Below are 22532 nucleotides of genomic sequence, written 5' to 3'. Positions count from 1 at the left end.
TTACTTATAATTCATCAAGATACTAATAGGAGTCCTCCAGGTCATCAGTACAATCAATCATCAATACCACTCTCATGCTAGTTTTCTGCTTCATTAATTTTTGGATATTTACGGTGGCCTCCTCATCGTAGACTTTGAATTTTAGTTCTCCTTTTCCCATGTCAACCATCGCTCTACCTATTTCTATAAATGGTCTCCAAAATATAATGGGCATCTTACTATCAACTTCACAGTCCAGAATGATAAAGTCAACCAAAAAGATAAAGTTATCAACTCTCACAATCACATTAAAAAAATGTCCACAAGTTTCTTCACCATGCATTCATTCATCAATAGTTGCATAGAAGTCTGTTTAGGAGGGTTCAAACCCCTTTTCTTGAATACAACTAGAGGTATAAAATTGATTCTGGCTCCTAAGTCACATAAGGCTCTGCCAAATTGGGATAACCCAATAATACATGCTATAATGAATGATATGGGGTTACCCATTTTCTAAGACAAAGACCTCGTAGTGAATACACTATAATGGTGCAAACAATCAACATCCTCATTTGTAGCTCCATTCTTCTTTGTGATCGATTGCTTTCTAAACCTGGCATATCAAAGCATCTGCTCTAATGCTTCGAGAAAAGGTATATTCAAGCTCAATTATTTCAGCATCTTAATGAATCACTTTAATTTTCCTTACTCTCTTTTATGCTTTAGGTGTTGAGGAAATGGTGGGGGTGGTCTTAGAATTTGTCTTATTTCCTGCTCAACAATCGGACTCTTACCTTTTTTCGTTGAAACTTCATCATTATCACTTGTTGCCTTTTTGGACTCCACAATAGGTGTCTTATCAACAACAACTTTGGTATCTGGTAGTGAGGGATCCATAGTGGTCATATCACTCCTTGGGGTAATGAAAAGAACATGACTTCTATTTTTCATATTTTTCACAGTGTTACTTAAAAGGGTACCTGGCAGCCTCTAATCAGATTTGTTAACATCTGCCTAAACTGGTGCAACAACAACTTGATAGTAGTTGTATGAGAATCAACCTTCTGGGTTAACCTTGAAATGTTGGCCTTAATGTCCTTAAGGTTGGTCTCTTAATTTTCTTGACACTTCAACAATTTTGTCAGTATCTTTTCCATTCTCGACTCTGTATCTCATCTTCCAGGTAGAATGTACCAATCTCCCTTCTCTCTGTAGTCATTTATTTTTATCCAATCATTATCTTGCTCTCCACTATGGTTTATGTAGCTGTCATTGTAGTTCCAACCTTGGTTACCTTGACCATGGGCTCGGAAATTCGCCAACTGATGATCCAAATAATTTGCTTTCTCCTCCAATTCTGACTCATAAGCTTTTGAAGTTGAACCCTGTGCTTCTACTGCATTCACTTTCTCTGAAGTTATTATTGCAAGTTGATTTGCTAGTACCCCTAGATCAGTTCTTAGTAGTGCAATCTCTTGCACTACTGAATCATCAGTTCTTTTCTAGTCTTAGGAGACACTAATAACATATATGCCAAATCCCCTCTCATCGTTGGTTAGTGAGTGAGGTTTGAGCTAATATATCTGGAGTTACCCCCCCCCAATGTAGTCTTATAAAATCTCCCCCAGATATGGTGTCTGCCGTGGCTCTGGAGCTGATGGTCAAGGCTTTGTAGAATATCTCCAACAAGCTCATCCCTGACATCCGATGGTTGGGCACTATACTTACCTTCTTCTTGAGCCTGAACTATGCCTCGTACATATATTCTAACTACAGCTGCCTACAATTATAGATCTCATCCTTAAGCTGAACATGTTGGATGAAGGAAAGAACCAGTTCCAGAATTTCTTGTGCAACTTATTCTATGTAGTGATAGAGCCTCTTAGCAGTTCCCCCAACCATAAAGATGCTTCTCTTTTAAGTGAGAAGGGGAACAACCTCAGTCTAAGTTCTTTGTATTTCACATCTATATGAATCGCAGATCCTAATAAAATTTACAAGGTGTGTATTTGCATCATCTGTAGGAAAACCCGCAAATACACCCATTTAAGAGTTGAATCATTTCGCTCATGATGTCAATTTAATGTCTGGATTTAAAATAGGAGAAATAATCTCTCCATTCTCTGTTAGCTCAATGTTTCCCAAGTCTTCCTCAACATCTATATATGGATGTACATACTAATATACTGAGATCACTTGAATACGGTCACCTCTATCTCTATTTTTATTTCCACCGAGTGCTGCTCGGTGGTCTATTTTTTGTCTTAGTTTAGCTACCTCTGATTTTCTAGCTACCTACTGAGCTTCTTTTATTACCCTCCTATCATTTTTAGTTTGAGCTAAAAGTTCACCAATTTATTAATCAATAATATCTTGTACTCCTTAAGGAGGAGAGGGAGGTAAAATATCACGAACCTCTTCAAGATTATCATCTCTTTTCTATTCAACCATCCTACTAGGTGTTTGTAGGATCCTCTCTGAATTCAAATTTATTGGGAATAGGGGATTACCTCTACTCTATGTTCTAGGAATAAACCGACGTATACCCAACTAAGAACAAAAACAAAATAAAAACCCAAAAACTATAACAACTTCAAATCACAAATCACCTCTGTATTCCCCGATAATGGTGACAAAATTTGGTGATGTCCAAGCTATACCTCTTCTTAGAATATGATATGATCGCTTTCAAATATAGTAAACCAACAAAGGTTGGGGCTGAATCCTATGGGAATACATGGAAACATAGCTCTCAATTTTTGAAATCAACGGGCAGAATGGTAAAAGAAAATGGGGGTTTTGAGTAGCAATATCGAACAAGTAATGAGTATCAATTCCTGTTATAATCAGTCATAGGTGAACGCTAGTATTGTGTTGCCCCTGTCTTGTCAACTCCATAGGCTTATTTTGATTTCGTTAAACCAACCCAATACTTTGCATGCAGAATTGATAAGTTATGTACCTTCTACAGTCTTTTGGACGAGCAGAAGGATCTCACCCTTAACCTTTTGAGTCTTAGGTTGTTGCCTTACTAACCATTATCTTGATCCCAGTTAACTATTACCTTTTGAGTCTCTAGTTATTAGATGAATTATAACCATCTTACATAGATAAACCTAGTAGCGTGGATCAATAGTTAAACTCTAAATTACTATTGTCATTATCTTTTCCTAGTTACTACTCCTCTTTTGGAGTAAGTAGCAATAATATAGGCGGGATCCTAAAGTGTGAACCCATTAATAAAATGATTAAAGGGAAGATAATACAATGCATACATGGGTATCGGTTCAAAAAAACGATAGCACTTCCCCTACTTCGTCAATTCGCCAGGGTTTACACAACCCTAGCTAAGGATTTTTAGTCGCTCACGCTTGTGAAGTAATCAACGACCGTCATGATTGAAAGCATTAGATTAAATCACAATAAGAAGAAGTAAGAACCAAAAACCGTAACTAAATTAATAAACTGAAACTAATACAAGAGAATTCCAAGACCAAAATTGAATCTTGGAATCAAAATATGTTTGTAAATATCAAGAGTGCATTTATTCTACTGAAAATACATAAGGGGTATTTATAGTACATGAGGAAACCTTAAAACCAAAGCCCAAATGAAATAAGAGAAAAAAGGTTGGTTTCTACTTGTAGTTGCTACATTTTCCCTATCCTTGGGTACAGGTAGCACATGTGGCCTCAAGGGAGGGTGCATGTAGTGACCACATGTTTCAAACCAAAAATTCCTACAGGTTAGCTCTCAGGATTTTGGACTTATGACACATGCTTTGTCTACATGTGGTCAACATGTTCTACATATGGTTTACATGTTGACTTGGCATGTGCTGGAAGTTATTTTTCAGCTCTTCTTCAATTACCGTACATGCCTTAATCTCCATCAATTTGGAAAGTGTCCCGAATATCCATAATAGCTCCCATAAGTATCAAAAAGACCTTTTTTCATCTTTGTCATGAAATTAGCATCCAAAACATGATTTCCTGCAAAATATACCCAAAACACATCATATCTAACAAAATAACCTCAGAAACTTGCATATTTTCCTCCTTTTAAGCATCAAAAATGCTATATTTCTATAGCACATCAATTATCTCAACAACTCTTCTATTGGCCTCTACCCTGTTTAGAATACCTAAATTTCTAACTCTATCTTTCCCCTATCTTGTTTTGCTTTTTCTTTTCCTCCTCCACTTGTTGCATGTACACCATAATACTAGAGATATCCATGTCTTTATTTAATAAGGCGGCCTTATACTCCTATACCAAGTCCCGAGACAAGGCTAAATCAAACTTCCTCATTGTAGCCTTCATAGAAGAAACCAACTTCGAATCATAGTGGGACAACTAATGAAATTTCATGGCATACTTCTTCATAGACAACTTTCCCTACTTCTAATTCACGAACGCCTTGGCTTTATACTTCCTCACCTCCGAAATAAAGAAATGATCAAGAAAAGCACCAGAAAACTTTTCACATATATCATTCTTAGCTTTATCACCCCTCAACTGCTCCCACTCCTGATACAAGTATGACCACGAGGAAAGACGTGAATGAGTGAGTAATAAATCCATCCAAGGAATTGCATAAGTGAAGTGTAAAGGAGGGCCTAAACACACCAAAATCAGCCCACTTCTTCCAATTGATGGGCACCTCACCCTTGAGGGGTATTATGGACATTTCACACTATTTTTGTAATATCTATAAATAGAACCTTTTAGGGTTTCATTCATTAGACTTTGATGATAATGAATGTTGTATAACATTGAAAGACAAGTCCTCTCTCCTTGAGGCACAAATCTAAAACATGTAACTAGGGTGATACTAGGGTGGAATCACTAGTGTTGCATTCTTGCTTAGAACGTTGGGTGCTAGATGAGGTTGAGGTCTTTCTTGTGCTCACCAAAGAGAGTAGGTGTTCCTATTATCATTGTATTAAGGGTCTAGGTTCTTGAATACACTTAGGTTCTTAGTTGATGAGATAGTGTATGTCGCTCTATCTATCCTTTCTATTCTTACAATTTTGTAATGTTTGTATCTCGTATTGTACCCGTTTATGTTGTTGTTGTTATTCTCATTGTTAAGTTCATCTTGTTCGTCATTCTCATGTTGTTAATCTAGTTTGTTATTCACTTAAAATAGGTGTTAATCACCTCAGTACATTGTGTTTTTGTTGTAGATCTTGAATTCGAGAGGGGTCACTCAAAGGGTCATCGGTTCTCTTAAACTTGTGGACTTTCCTGAGTGTGTGTTTTGTGTGTTCTTGGTCAATCCCATAAGGTTTGGTATCAGAGCGGAGGTCACGGGTTCGAATCCCACTTAAACCATGCGCAGGTTCAAGGACGAACCTTTCCCAAAGAAAGGGGGAATGATGGCACCCAAAGGGTGGCCACCTATCTTAGGTTGGCCTTGGTTGGGGGTGTGGGTCGGGTTCATGCCCTATATGGTTCAAGGCCTATAAAGGTTGGGTTGCGCCTCTCTCTATTAGCTATAGCTTTTAATGCAGTTGGTTAGCGGTTCACTCTTAAGGTTAATAATGGCACCCAAAGGGTGGCCACCTATCTTGGGTTGGCCTTGGTTGGGTGTGTGGGTCGGGTCCGTGCCCCGTATGGTTCAGGGCCTATAAAGGATGGGTTGCGCCTCTCTCTATCAGCTATAGCTTTTAGTGCAGTTGGTTAGCAGTTCACTCTTAAGGTTTGGTATCAGAGTATGGCTTGATCTTGTTCCTACAAGATCAAATCTTGGGCTAGCTCACTTGAAAATTCAAAAAAAAAATTGAAATCTAAAAATTCCAGAAAAATAATAATCTATCCATTTTGTGTTCTTGGCCAAAATTGTATTTTTGTCGTGTCTTGGCTGAGATTTTTATTTGTCTTTGTTGTCTCTAGGTGTTAGTTTTTTTCCTCACTAAACATTGAGTCTATATCTTGATTTGAGCTTGTACTTTGATGTTGTTATTGTGAACATAAGCTTGGCCCGTTGTTGTTGAACATTGTTGTGGTAGACATTGTTGTTGAGAAACTTGATTGGTCGTGTATTTGGTTGTTATTGTTGAAAGGAGTGTTGTTGTTATTCTTGGTGAATGTTTTTGTTCTTTAATTTCTTCACTACCTTCATCTCTTGTTAAAACCGAAGACACAACACTAAAGAGACTTGGCCGTTTGTTGTTGTGGATCGGAGTTGGCCGTTGTAATTGTTGTTGTTCTTTAAGATTGTTGTTATTGTTCTTGGTGTGGTTGTTGTTGTTCTTTAAGTTTTTCACCTTCCTTCATATATTTTTAGAACATAAAGTGAATGATAGATCCTAAAAGGTGAAGGAAAGAGGTGTAAGTAATTGTTAGTCTTGAAAGACCCCCAACCACCAAAAGACTTTACATCACTTCTCAACCACTTTCCCATGAAACCAGGGTCCATGTTTTAAGGAAAAGTACTACAAAATTCAAGTCTTGAAATTTGAAACTTGAAAAAAAGGCTCCGAGACTTATTCTTCCCTCCTTAAAACAAATTCCACCAATCCAAATTAAAATTAGTCCAGACTTGGACTTTGGAAAATAAAAATTATAGAAACCGCCACCAATATGTGACTGCCACATCATCAAGTACTGTTCACGCATCAAATTTTGGCTCAAATTTCAGATTTCTTAGTTTTCTTTTGTTGTTCCTTAGTTTCAATTTTGTTGGTTCCACTACTAATTGGCAAACTAGTACTCATCTACTGGATTGTTAGTTAGTCTTTGTGTTCGTTCATTCGTGTTAAGCATTTGTTGTGTGTTTTTCTCTTTTGTGAATTCATTGTGTCTTGTTGGTTCAAGTCCATAAACAAATTTTCTTTTGAGTCAACTCAAACAAAAATCTATTCCGGGCATAGATAGACTCATCCCTCAATCACTCACGAAGTACAAGCCGGTTTTCAACACTTATGAAACCAAGTGAGGTAAAAATTGAGAGTGAGAGTGTGGTGAGACATTTTTGAGCTAAAAAGTTTGTTTTGTTGTTCATTGTTGTCTTTTCTTTAGGTACCATGGCTGCCACCAATCCCGATGCCACGTTTGACCGGATCACCGACTATATTGAAGAAATGAAATGGCACGTGGAAAGGCTACGCCAATTTCTACCTAAACTTATCCCACAAAATCCAACTTCCCTTGTCCAAACACATTGTGATGAGAGCTTCCCGAAGGAAGAGGTGGGCTACCCCGACCCACACCAAGGTAAAGAGGAGATTGAAACATCTTTGGTACGAGATAGTGAACTTATAGAGAGCGAAGCACTTTCTAGTTCCAAATCTGTCCGTGAGATAGATCATGCTTTATTTATGTTTAATGTTCTGTTTGAAGATGATATAAACACTCCTAATGAACCTAGTGGTGAAAATGATGGCATAGATTTCCTTGAAGGCTATAGCAGATATGCTAACCCACTATGGTGTGAAAACATTCCTCCTAAAGAGGGAAATATTTCCTTGGAAGATGAGAGTACTCTTATGGGCAAGGAATGTGTAGTCTCAGAAATGAGTACTCTTGGTGTGCATGATGATCAATTTACTTTTAAATGTAGTTCACTACTTAAGTATGTGAATAGTGTGCTTAAAAATTCTCAAGTTAGTGATGATGTTTGTAGAATTGATCTTGATAATGCACAAAACTCTTTGAACATCTTGTGTGGTAAAAGCATTGCAATTAGTTTTGTTCATAGAGACTATGTGTATAAAAATGTTTTTGTGTCTGAATGTGGGAGTGACATTCTAGGGGAAGGAAGGGATAGCCTCGGCTTAGGCCCTTGGTTAATTTTTTCATTTGATCCCGGCACCCTCTTGGAATGTGGAAATCTCTACACTCCCCACTTAATGCTTGGTCAAGATGACAAGCAATGTTTGGTTGTGGGTGCTAATGAAGGAAGACAATGTTCTTCCTTATCTCTTTTTATGGATGATGACCGCTTTCTTTGTTTCCTTCGTACTAAGCTTTGTATGTTCCACACAAAGAAACCGTGGATCTACTCCAAGTTTGTCCCCCCCCCCTTGGCATGGAATGTGATGTGTGTATTTTGCTAACCCTAACCCCTCATATCTTGAGGACGTGTGCTTGTTGTCTTTTCTTAATTTTGTGAGGTACGGATTCGAGGTCGAATCCTTTTCAAGAAGGGGAGGATGATACAAGTATGACTACGAGGATGGACGTGAATGAGTGCGTAATAAATCCGTCCAAGGAATTGCACAAGTGAAGTGTAAAGGAGGGCCTAAACACACCAAAATCAGACCACTTCTTGCACTTGATGGGCACCTCACCCTTGAGGGGTATTATGGATATTTCACACTATTTTTGTAATATCTATAAATAGAACCTTTTAGGGTTTAATTCATTAGACTGTGGTGATAATAAATGTTGTATAACATTGAAAGACAAGTCCTCTCTCCTTGAGGCACAAATCCGAAACTTGTAACTAGGGTAATACTAGGGTGGAATCACTAGTGTTGAATTTTTTCTTAGAACGTTGGATGCTAGAGGAGGTTGAGGTCTCTCTTGTGCTCACCGAAGAGAGTAGGTGTTCCAATTATCATTGTATTAGGGGTCTAGGTGCTTGAATACACTTAGGTTCTTAGTTCATGAGCTAGTGTATGTCACTCTATCTATCCTTTCTATTCTTGCAATCTTGGAATGTTTGTATCTCGTATTGTACCCGTTTGTGTTGTTATTGTTATTCCCATTGTTAAGTTCATCTTGCTATTCATTCTCATTTCATTAATCTAGTTTGTTATTCGCTTAAAATAGGTGTTAATCACCTCAGTACATTGTGTTTTTTTTGTAGATCTTGAATCCGAGAGGGGTCACTCAAAGGGTCCTCGGTTCTTTTGAACTTGTGTACTGTTTTGAGTATGAGTTTTGTGTGTTCTTAGTCAATCCCGTATCAACTCCTCATACCACTGATATGCCAAATCCTTCAACGAATATGCGGCTAACTCCATACCCTCCACATCAGTAACATGCATCATCCTAAATATCTTTTTTATCTCATCAACAAACCATTAGGGATCCTCCTCAACTTTTGATCCTATAAAGGTCGGTGGATTAAACCTCAAAAACAGGCCAACTCTAGTGACCTCCAAAGATGGAGCAAAAGAACGAACATGTTCAGGCTGGTGAGACTGAAAAGTCACCAACTAAGTCATCAGCTCGAGAAGCCCAAGGAGGACTGGTAGGGATCAATGGAACTCCACATTGTCAGTCAGGAGAAAGGACCCTGACCAAGTTTGTACTCTATAAGTAGAACGAGTTCCATCCATATTTTCCTTATGTGGGATAGAAGAGTTTCCATGAGCATCAGATCTTTGGGATGCATGATCTAAAATACGAACAAACAGAATTAGAGAAGATTTAAATACCTTAAAGTCTATTGCCCAAAAATAGATCACAAGAAAAGAAAACATTCCTAAATACCTTGTAACCTCTCCCTTTTAAGTGTGGCACGCTACACACCCATAAAAGAGACTCTACTTGACACAGATTTATGGACATCCAATGACCATGAACCTAGGATCTGATTCAAAGCTTGTCATGACCCAAATAAGGGCCTGACCATGATGGGTATTTCAAGCCTACTAAGTACCGAAGACCATCCCCTTTACACCATTCAATGGATGAATTCCAAACATATAACAAGATAAGTAAATCAACTAACTCATAAAGTAATCAAACAATTTCAACAACTATCCTAATCCATAATAATTCACAAAGCCTTTAATTACCCAAAGACAACCTATGTCAAGGCATGCCCCCGACCATATCCAAAATAAGGAAACCAGAGAAACAGTCTATAAGATAATCTACACCAAGAAGTAACAAGCCTTCAGAAGAAGGAGGCTCACCACTTTAATCTGACTCATAATCAATCAAGAAATCACCTAATCACTGTACAAAAAAAGTAGAAGTGTCTCTAATTCTTGCATCTCATGTGGATACAATATTCGAAAATGGTTAGTAGGTGAGCGTTAGCATGTAACTTAGGAAAAGGATAAAATAATGCCAAGTCAAAACCACAGTAAAATCCATATACACACTGTGTACATACATATATATAACATATTAGGACAGGGAGCAAGGTTTATCATGAAAGTGAAACATTAACTTGGGCTGTGTAGCTTTACCATCAAGGCACCCGCAGGCTATATAGTTTCAGCTCCCCCACAGGAAGGGCCCTAGTGCATGTTGGCCGCAAGAACTGGAGGTGTCAAGGAAGGTTAGTGAATCCATGACCCTTCACCTATCCATGACAAAAATATATATGTAAAGTGTGACATAAGTACACAGTCATCAAGACCAACCCCTCACGCCGGAAAATACGGGTTTTAAGTAACTATACCTTGGGACCTCCACTTTCACAACTTAGTTGCAGAACCCCCCTGATCCTAATTAAAATAGTTTATATATTCCCACTTATTGAACAATAATCATCTATTATGTTATACCACTGGTATCGTCATACCAATTAAGCTTGCAAGACAATATCATCATGCCATAGAAATTAAACATCACTAGGCGAATCCATAGCCCACAAGTTCAATTATTCATCCATACAGGGGAATCCACGACCCCCATGGTTTAATGATTTATTTTACATGGGATAATCCATGACCCCCAAGGTTCAATGATTTATTTACTTGAGGGAATCCACGACCCCTAAGGTTCAATTCAGAATCATGTCATGGCCACAATGGCATTTCAAAATCATTCATTTGATTAACCTTTTATGCAAAGAAATAATTCCAATAGTGGTTTGAATATGTAGGTACTCATGTTTTAAAACTAATTTCATGATATTAGGTTGAGGTCATCACAATTTCATTATCAAAATTCATCAAATTAGGGGATTCCACGACCCCTAGCTTGTTCACCATGCCTATGCACCACATGGGTTTCAAAACCATCAATAAAACATGAAAAATATATACAAAATCATGGAAACGTCATTTAAACTACAATTATCCAATACCCTCAACGAAAATTCTAAGGCCAATATTTAAAACCTCATAATTAACCATTTGAAAACATTCCATAACAAAATAGAGTTTAGGGAATAGATACATTCCTTAGATAATCAAGAATTATGGAGAAAAATTAATAATTGAAGCTTGAATGACCAAATTTTAGAAACAGTAGCTTATTCTTGCTTTGAGAATTTGAGAGTGTTTAATACTTGTTTTATTTGATAAAGGATTAAAATAACCCCTTTTGGTCTTTTATGGACATGTGGTCTTAGTGGGAAAAGAGGAATTGACCAAAGTAACCTTAATAAAAACACCAAAAAAAATTACCGTCCATTTATTACGGGTCATCTTACAACTCATAACGATTTACTATGAGTTATCCCCTTGACTCATAGTCTGGGCAGTGTCCCAAGGTACCCCTACTGTTGAACCTACGAGTCGTACCTTACGAATTATAGTCCATCCTTATGACTTGTAGGATCTAGTCATAGTCAAATAGAAATAAAGGGCCACTACACTAGTGATACTACAAGTCCCATATTATGACTTGTAATGTCTCACCACGACTTGTTATATCTTAATCATACTAAGGTCAAAATTTTTGGTAACACATTGGTCACCCTATGATTAGATTACTATGACTCGTAATGACACCTTATGACACGTAAGGTGAGTCTTAATCTGGGTAGTAAGCTCAAAGTCAAGAAATTTTTTAGAGGCAAAAAACTTGGGTGCTACAGGAGTACCGCTATTGTAGTAACTTTAGTAGTATCTCAAATCACTGCAACAGTAACTTAATTATTATTGCAATGGTAACACATAATATTTTAATATTTTTAAACCCAATTTTTTTTAATTCCCCACTTTCTAAAATATGTGAGAAAACTCTAAGGAAAGTCATTTTATTACAATCAAAACTGGAATTACTTCTTATAGTATCTTAAAATCATTAGGAAATTTGATCAGGGTGGAATTTACGGTTTAACCATAATTTATGAAATTAATGTAAACTCATAAAAATGGGTATTAAATCAGTAGATAATGATCCTAGGTGTTAGATAACACTAATAGGAGTATAAGCATTGTTTTTCAAAGATCAAATCATTATCTTTCTCTCTTAAACTCAAAACCCAAGAACATTCAAGGGTTTTATAGGGAATTTATCATCCAGGCTCCAAACTTCAAATTGTTTTCAATTCCTTCTGTATTTTAGGCATGTGTCTCTTTACCAAGCTTTAATTTCACATTGTGGCACTTATTTAATCATTATCCATGTGTTTTAAATTGATAGGTTGGAAATTGGGTTGAAGGGTTTTAATTGGTATCACTTGAATTACTTTTCCTATTTTTTAAATTGATGATTGATACTTTAAATTTATGGCTTTTGTACTGAATGGGTGCATAGTTATGGGAATTGGAATGGGGGAACATGGGTTTCCCTAAATTGATAACTTTTTTCTTGGTAATAACATTAACCCTAACCCACTTTGTGAATTTGGTTTTTGAATATGAATAATTGCATAATTCAACTTATTTATGAATTCAATTGCATAGTATTATCAGATAATTGGTAAAAATGGATTCGGAAGGCCCTTGGTGACCATGGTTTTGATTTTAAATGGAACTTGAGATTCGAATATTTACATAGATTGGTTTGGTATTATTATATGTGCTTGCAAAAATAATTATTATGGTGATACCAAATAGTAAATGCCTTAATATAATACTCCATGGTATATGGTTAGGATTATATGCAAAGTTATTTTAATTTAGGCTTAAATGGGGTTGTGTAGCTCACCATGAAGGTGGAGGTCCAAAGGCTACCAGTACTAGAAACCACATTTGTCGGCATGGGGTTCTATATGACCATGTACTTCGTTCACATATTTTATTTTTGGGATGGCTAGGGCCTTGGTGTATTTAGCCCTCCTTCAGATTTCCTTGAGTCATGTGGCTAAGATTCGTTCAGGACCTTTCAGTAGGGGAGCTAAACCCATATAGCTCATGGGTTTCCTTAGGATGAATAGAGCTATACAGTCTAAGTTAATGGTTTTAAACACTCATATTCATGACCCTCTACTCTATCCCAAAAACTTATATATGTGTATAAAAATGTGTGCATGCGATTTTGGATAATTTTGGATATGGCATTAACTTATCACTTTTCCTGAGTTACATGCCAGTGTTTATCCCATTGACAATTCTAGGACGCTACATTATTTCATGATGTAGAGTTCAAAACCTTTTTTGTTGCTCCTGTGCAGCATTAAGTGGTTGAGCATGTGTATTAAGTTGTTGTAAAGTAGTGAACCTCCATCCTTCGAAAGGCCTTGTCATTTCATTATTCAATCTTTATTGTCATAGTAATTTGGGATTCTTTCGGTCACAGTCGAGGGCATGTCTTGACTTAGATGATATTCTAGTTTTAGAGGCTTTCGTGGATATGTATTAGTGGGATTTTTGTTTTGGATTCTTTGAAATTTCATTTGATATATTTTTCTTTTATTATTATCATTATTTATTTTTGCTTTATTATTATTATTATGCTCTTGAGGTTAGGTTAAGATACTGGTCTCCGATCCATAGTGTGCTTGAGATACCCATCACGACTAGACTGTGGTTTGAGTTGTGACAAGCTTGTAATCAAAGCAACATTTTGGGTGTCCACAAAGCCATGTCGAGTAGAGTTTTCTTATGGGTGTGTAGCGTGTCACACTCATAAGGGAGAGGCTACAAGGCATTTAAGAATATTTTCTTTTCTTGTGTTCTATTTTGCGCTATAGATTATAGTGTTATAAAACTTCTCTAACCCCTGGCTTCCTCGCATTTTAGACATGTCTCCCTGAAGACTTTATATTTTTAGAAACTGTACTGGAACCTCTGTTCCACATGATAAGAATGTGGTGGGGACTCACACTATTTATAGGGTGCAAACTTGGTCTAGGGTTCGTGCTCTTGACTATGTCGCCTATGTGGAGTTCCACCAGTCCCTACTAGTCCTCTTTGAGTTTCACGGGCTGGTGATACCTATGCTAGTCACCTCAGGGAGATATCTCTAAGCGAGTTCTATTAGTCTATTCATATGCTTAGTAAATTAGTGACATTGTATTCTCGTCAGTCTAATTGTTTTGGTTCTATTGCTTATTATTTGAGGTCACTGGATTTGGCCAGTTTATGTGGTTGAACCCCCAACCTTCACAGGCTCTAAGAATTAAGAAGATTTGCAGAGGTTCATTGATGAGATGGAAAAAATCTTTAGGGTTGCATGCTACTAATGTGGAGGGTGTGAAATTTGTTGCTTATCAATTGAAAAATATTGCTTAGAGGTATGAGGAGTGGAAAGCTATGAGGGGTGATGATGCTAAGCAGGCAATGTGGGTTGACTTTTCAAGTGCTTTTCTTAATAACTTATTTCCTTAGAAGTTGACGGAAGCTAAGACTGAGGAGTTTGTTATTCTGAAGCATGGAAAGATGAGTGTCAAGGAGTATACTTTAAAGTTTTAGCAATTGGATCGTTATGCACCAGAGTTACTATCTAATATGAGCTCCCGAATGAGAAAGTTTGCTTCTAGTTTGTCCTATGATTTAGTGCTGAAATGTAAGGCTGCTATGTTGAATAATAATATGGATATCTCCAAGTTAGTAGTTTATATGCAATAGGCTGAGGATGGGAAAAAAAGCAGAGATAGGAGAGAGCTGGAATAAGAAGTTTAGGTATTTAGAGTAGGGTGAAAGGTAGTAGAATAGTGGGAAAGATGTTATATAGTGTACTAAGAAAAAGAATTATGGAAATTCTTATTCGACGGCTAGTGCTCCTTATCCTAAGGCTTCAGGTTAACATTTTTTTTAGGCTAGCAATGGTCCGAAGGCTTAGGGTGCCCAATCTCAGGCTAGTAGAGCTAAGTCAGCCCCACCTTACCCTCCTACTAATTTTATGGGTAGCTTTACCATTGATATTGTGAGGAGGGGAGAAATTTATAACATAATTGTGGTCAACATGGTCATCTACAAAGAAATTATCCTATAGCTAAGGTTTCTACTAGAGCTAATAAGGTTCCAATTGTTACTTCTTCCCCTAAGGATGCTACTTCTAGTACTGGTACAAGCCAAAATTATCTCTATGTGCTTTCTATACGTTAGGAGTTTGAGGCATCTCCAAATGTCATCACTGGTATGTTACAGATTCTTCTCTCTTAATGTTTATTGTTTACTTGATTTGGGTTCTACCTTGTCTTATATGACCCTTTATGTGATTGTACACTTTGGTTTTGGTCCTGAAAGTATTTTCAAACCTTTTTCTATGTCTACATTGGTGGATGATTCTATAGTTGCTAGAAAAATCTATAGGGGTTGTGTGGTTTCTATATTTCATAGGGAGACATTGGAGAGATTTGATAAAGCTTGACATGGTAAACTCTAAAGTAATATTAAGGATTGGATTGGCTTCATTCGTGGTATGTTTCTCCAGATTATAGGACCCAAAAGGTCAGTTTCCACTTTCTTATTAAACCAATATTAGAATGGCAAAGAAGTTCCTTAGTACCAAAAAGGAGGTTTATTTCCTATCTTAGCCCGAAAGTGGATTTCCAAAGGGTGTTTGTATCATCTAGTTCAGGTTAAGGATTTTGACTCTGAAAGTCCTTCTTTGCAATCTATCTCTGTGGTTAATGAATTTCCTTAACTGTTCCTTAATTACCTTTCTAGAATTTCTCTTGATAGGGAAATAGATTTCAAGATTAATCTTCTATCGGATAGTCGCCCTATTTCTATTCCTCCTTATAGAATGGTTCCGGTTGAATAGAGAAGCAATTTAAAGATCTTCTTGATAAAGGGTTTATTCATCCTAGTGTTTCTCTCTGGGGTTCTCCTGTACTTTTTGTGTGAAAGAAAAATGGATCCCATCATATGTATATAGACTATATTAAGCTGAATAAGGTGACAGTGGAAAATAAATACCCTCTTCTAAGATTGATGATTGTTTTTACCAGCTTCAGGATGCTAGATATTTATCTAAGATTAAAATTTGTTTGGCCTATCATCAGTTGAAATTTAGGGAGGTTGATATTCCCAAGACTGCTTCCCAAACTCAGTATAGTAAATTTAAGATTTTGGCTATGTTATTTGGGTTGACTAATGCTCTGATTGCATTCATGGATCTTATGAATTGGATTTTAAAGTAGTTTTTAGACTTGTTTCTTATAGTCTTGATTGATGAAATCTCAGTGTACTGTAAGAGTGAGGAGAATCATGCCAATCATCTTTGAATTGTATAGTAGACTCTAAAGGATCTGAAGTTGTATGCTAAATTTTCTAAGTGTGAGTTTTGTCTAAGTGTTGAAACCTTTCTTGGCATGTTATTTCTAATGAGGGGATTAAGGTGGATCCATAGAAAGTCAAGGTAGATAAGAAATGTCTTAGACCCATGACTCCAATCGACATTAGGAGCTTCTTGAGCTTTGTTGGATACTATAGGAGATTTGGGAAGAGTTTCTTATCTATTGTTGCTTAGTTGAAAAAGTTAACTCAAAAAAAGGTTAAGTTTTTTTATGCTTGTGAGGTAGTTTTGAGAAGTTGAAGGATAAGTTGACTTCTACACTAGTTTTGACCCTACCCGAGTGTACTGATGGTTTTATTGTGTTTTGTGATGCGTCATGTGTAAGACTGGGTTGTATTTTGATGTAGCATGGTAAGGTTGTAACCTATGCTTTCAAGAAGCTTAAGGTTTATGAGAGGATACCTAACTCATGATCTAGCGTTGGTGGCTGTGGTTTTTGCTTTAAATATTTGGCACCATTATCTGTAAGGGGTACATGTAGATATCTATTCAAATCATAACTTGTTGTATATGTTTACATAGAAAGAATCGAATCTTAAGGATAGGCGGTGGCTCAATCTACTTAAGGATTATCATATGAGACTTCAACCACCTAGGTAAAGATAATGTTTTTGCTGATGCTCTTAGCAGGTTATCTACGGGGAACTTGTCCCATGTTTATTAGGTTAAAAAAGGATTGGTGAAGGACATTTATAGGTTAGAAAACTTAGGAGTTCATCTTTTAGATATTGAGGATGGGGGAGTTATTGTTCAGAAAGTTGTTAAATAATCTCTTACTATTGAGGTGAAGGAGAAGTAGACTTTAGATCCCATACTTATGTAGATTAAGGATGATGTAGGTCTTTAGGTATCAAGGTAGATTGTATATTCCTGATGTTGATGGGCCATGAGAAATAAATTTGATTGAGGCTCATGAGTCCAGATCTATAGTTCATCCGGGTGAGACTAAGATGTATCATGACGTGAAGAGAATCTATTGGTGGAAAAATATGAAAAGAGATGTGGAAAATTTTGTTTCTAAGTGTATGATTGGTCAGCTAGTTAAGGTTGAATATTTGAGGCCTAGTGTCATATTTTTAGAGATAGATTTTCCCATGTGGAAGTGGGAGATGATCAATAAGAATTTGATTTTGGGTCTTCCATGGTCTCGCAACAAGTATGATTTCATTTGGTTCATTGTGGATAGAATGACTAAGTCTACTCATTCCTTGAATGTGTGGTCTAACTACTCTGGAGAGTATTATGCTAAGTAATTCATTTAGGAGATAGTAAAGTTGCATGGTGCACCAGTGTCCATAATTTTAGATCGAGGTATGCAGTTTATCTCACTTCTAGCATTCATTTCGGAAAGGTTTGGATACACAGGTGAACCTTAACATCGCTTTCCACCCTAAAATAGATGGGCAAACAGAGCATACAATTTAAACTTTGGAGGATAAGCTAAGGGCCTATGTGATTGATTTTAAAGGAAGTTAGGTAAATCATTTGCCTCTTCTTTAGTTCACTTACAACAATAGTTACCGTTCTATCATCCAAATGGCTCCATTGAGGCTCTTAATGGTAGGAGGTGTAGGTCTTTTATTGGATGGTTTGACATGGGTAAGACTAGGTTATTTGGTCCTGACTTGGATCACCAAGCCATGGATAAGGTAAAGATGATTAAAGAAAGACTTAAGACTGCTCAAAGTTTTAAAGACTCTTATAAAGTTGTCATAAGGTTTGGGGAGACGGGGAAGCTCAGTACTCTTTATGTTGGACCATATTAAATTGTAAGGAGATTAGGGAATGTCTCTTATGAGTTGGAATCGCCTGTGAGTTTAGCTTGTATTCATCCTATTTTCCATGTTTCAATACTGGAAAAGTGTATGGGTGATTCTTCCTTGATAGTGCCTATTGAGGATATTGGTGTTACGAATTCCTTGCCTTATGAGGAAGTTCCAATTGAAATATTGGTTAGGTAAGTCAGAAGATTTAGGACAGACGATATAGATTCGGTGAAGGTCCTTTGGAGAAACCAAATGGTGGAAGAAGTTGAATGGGAAGTTGAGGAAGATGTGAAGGCCAAATGCCAATTCTTGTTCCACGTGTTGGATGAAAGTGCTTTAGGTATGAGTTCTATTTTCCCCTTTTCACTTTTCGAGGTTGTCATTTGATTTTAGTGTATTGTTGCTATTCTCGTGCAAAAAGTGTCCTAACTCATCATTCGGGGATGAATGATCCTAAGGGGGGATAATGTAAAACCCCTTAAAATTTGATTATTTTGTTTTACCCTACCACGTCCGTAATATCGATTTGATTTGAATTATATTTAAAGGTGTTTTGGAAAATATTTGGATTTTGCAAAAGAGTTTTGGCAATTTTGGGACCTCAAAACAGTAAGCCCCTATGATAAGGTAGTGTAATGGAGGTTAACCTTCATAATATTAGCATGGCACGGAGGTTAACCTCCGTAATATTGGCATGCAATGCCGTTGTATTAATTTCATCTAGTTTTTTATTTTGCTACTTAGGATGAGGGGCTTTCGGTCTTTTTATCCCTTATACGACCTTTAAACATAATATAACCTTGTTCCCTTCAGTTTTCAAAGATCAAATCATTATTTTTCTTTATTGAACTCAAAGCCTAAGAATATTTAAGTGTTTTATAGAGAATTATCATATGGGCTCCAAACAACGAATTGTTTTCAATTCCTTTTGTATTTCAGGCATGTATCTCATTCCCTAAGTTTTGTTTCACATTGTGACACTTATTTAATCATTATCCATGTGTTTTAAATTGATGGGTTTGAAATTGGGTTGAGGGATTATGATTAGTATCACTTGAATTACTTTTTCCACATTTTAAATTGATGATTGATGCTTTAAAATTATGGGTTTTGGACTGAATGGGTGCATTATTATGGGAATCTGAATGGGGAACATGGGTTTCCCCAAAGTGATGACTTTTTGGCTTGGTAATGACATTAACCCTAGCTCACTTTGTGAATTTGGTTTTTGAACATGGATAATTGCATAATTCAACTTATTTATGAATCCAATTGCATTAACGAATAATTAGTTAAAACATATTTGGAAGGCCCTTGGTGTCCATGGTTTGGATTTTAAAATGGAACTTCAGAGTCGAACGGTTACATGGATTGGTTTAGCATGATTATATGAGCTTGCAAGCATAATTTTTATGACAATACCAAATGGTATATTCCTTAATAGAAGACTCTTTGGTTTATGGTTAAGATTATATGCAAAGTGTTATTAATTTAGGGATAAAGGGGTTGTGTAGCTCACCAATAAAGTAAAGTAGGATAAGGATCGAACCCTCAATTATCGCGATCATGGGTGTTATCTTGTGCTCACTCCAAGTCAAGCTAGTCAACCAAATACAATCGCGATGGACTAACCACAATCGCGGTGAGTACAATAGCTTACAATCTTTCATGATCGAGTAAGGGCGGAAAATGGCCCAAGGGCAAAAACGTCATTCTGAACAGCCGACCCCAAATCCCATTTAAGGCTTAAAACCCCTTCATTCTAGAGAAATCATTCCACAACCTTACCTCCCATCCTTAGTTTAGGGTTTTATAATTTTTTGGATCTTGGAGCTTAAATTTACACTAACTTGAGACAAGATTAAATTAGAGGATCTTTAAAGTGTAAATTTTGCTTTGTCTATTGAAGATTTATTTGAGTCGAAAATGTGGTTTGTCCTCTCTTTATTTTCTTATGAATAACTTTGATGGACATCTCGATATATTTATTTTTATTATCTTTATGATGTGCTAGATCTACTTCTTGGGATTATGCTCAATTAGGATGCAAATATGTGTGGGTTTTGATTTATTTGTGTATGTACTAGTTTGTTAATGATGGGTTCTATTATTTCTTGATTAAATTGGTTGGAATTTATGGGTGAAAGCCCCAAATACCCACATGGGTTTGATGGGTGAAAACTCCAAGATCTAAAAAGCTCATAGCCATCTTCGAGAGAAGGTTTTTGGGTGAACTTTAGGAACCCACATAATCCTTGAAAGAGGGATGTGGAAACCAAAGCAATGGTAGACAACTATGTGTGTAGTTTGCTAATCTATCTCAATCTTAGACATAAGGATAGTTGAGAAGTTAACTACACCGTGGGTATCATCCTAGAAATAGCGATACTCAATTATGGTATTGGGGGATTTAATTTACATACTCATTCGGTACTCGAAAGGGTCAATGGGCGGCATCTTGGAGGTTTAGTTGAAAAACTAGCCTCAAAGACCTTAAACCTAGCCTACCGCATCATCAACGATTAGATTTTTCTTTGAATTATCATGTTCCTATGCATATCTTGCCCCTAGAAAATCATAGTCCCAAGATACATTTTAATTGATTATACTCTAATTATTCTTAGTCTAAAATTAGTTGCTTAGAATTTCAAGCATTACTCTCACATTAGAAAACATTGAAAACCCCCAAACTCTCTTTACCATAGGTTTGAACTTAGCAAGCAACTTTTACTTCAAACTTACTCAACTGCCACTCACATTTTTCCTCGTGGATTCGACCTCAAATCTTAGTTGGGAAAATATATTTACAATGATCACCTTGCACTTAAATGGATGTGTAAGTTGAGCATTATCAAAAATGGCACTGTTGACAGGGAACAATTTGACGTATTGAGTTAGTTTGGACTTTTAGCTTACTTGCTTTGGTTCAAACTTGTAAATATTTGTTTTTTATTTTATTTTGTTTCTTGTCTTAGGTAGATTTTGTTTTTGTTCATTTTTTACTATGGCATATTGGAATGAACATAAGTTCAGTGGTTGGAAATCCTATTGTGACAATCTATGTCCATATTATAATAGACCCCACTTTTGAAAAGACTATAGATATGCTCCCTGGAGAGAGATATGTGCACCATCTCGATCTTATAGGGAGTACGTATGTTCTTATTGTGGTGGTCAAGATGGACATGGGAGTGATTGTCAAAATTCCCCCTCCCCCCATTATTCTAACTCGGTTGCTAGTTCTTTTCATGATTTTGATAGGCCATATGAGAAAGAAAGGGAAGAAAAAAGTGCGAAAACTATTAGTGTTGAATCAATGGTTAAACTTATCTTGGATTGAGTGAAATCAACAGAGGATAATGTTCTTCTCATACATAAATCCAATGAAAATTTTAACTTAATCTAAGAATGAAGCACCAAAAATAGTGATAGTAAAGAAAGGATTCAACATATCTTGGAATGGGTGGAATCAATAGAAGATAACATTCATGAAATATATTAAGAAATGGGGGCATGTAACGAGGAAAGTACGAGGATAGAAGAGAGCGTAATGGAGGCTAATCATGCAAATACTACGATCATGCCCATGCCTCTAAATGAGCTTAACATAGAAGAATACTCGGTGATTTCCCAAACAACCAATTACAATATGCTTGTAGATGCTGAAATAAAGGAAATAACGCTAGAGTTAAGAGATGAATCTAAGAAAATCTCTTACGAAGACTCCAGTCCATTTTAGGGTGAGGATGCTAATAGGGATATAATTCTAAAATTAAGTGATCTCATTCGATCTATTTTTCAATGTTGTGCTTAGTGGATGTGATAAAAGACCATCCACCTAAGCCAATGATGGAACTTGAGGAAAAGGAGCACCATTCCTATATTTTGGAATTTGATGTTCCAAAGGCACAAATACAAACCCCACCATCTAAGTCCAAGGAGCTCAATTTCCAATGTATAATGAGTGACCTATTAATGACCCCACTTTTTCCCAGGGAGCCGAATCAAAAATTTGATGTGAAGCTGGATAAAAGGTTCAAGTGTTCAAAGTGGCGTGATAGGACATGTGTCATCATGCCCTTAAATTTGCTCAATGCACCTTAAAGATGTAGCGATCGAAAATTGGGCAGGAAATTCAAATCCTCTAAGTGGAGACACAAATGAGGATTAAAAAAGCATTGTGCCACGACTATAAATAAGGGGCTTGATAGAATGAAACCCACCGTTTTCATATTTTTAATTATATATTTTTGGAATAATTCACATAATTTTCTTATTTTGTAGGCGCTTGGGATAGTTTGGAAGCCAAAGACATGGGATAACCAAGTTTAAAATAAGGCAGCCATGTAGAAAAATAGGGCAAAATAGAGGAGCAGATGGCCTCAGTTACCGAGATTCTGGGTAGCGGGCCACGATCACGGTAACACGATCTCACCTACTAGGTTGCAATCACGTCTC

The sequence above is a fragment of the Capsicum annuum genome, chromosome 8 (assembly GCF_002878395.1).
Source record: "Capsicum annuum cultivar UCD-10X-F1 chromosome 8, UCD10Xv1.1, whole genome shotgun sequence".
Lineage (NCBI taxonomy): Eukaryota > Viridiplantae > Streptophyta > Magnoliopsida > Solanales > Solanaceae > Capsicum > Capsicum annuum.
This window is presented reverse-complemented; position numbering follows the sequence as displayed.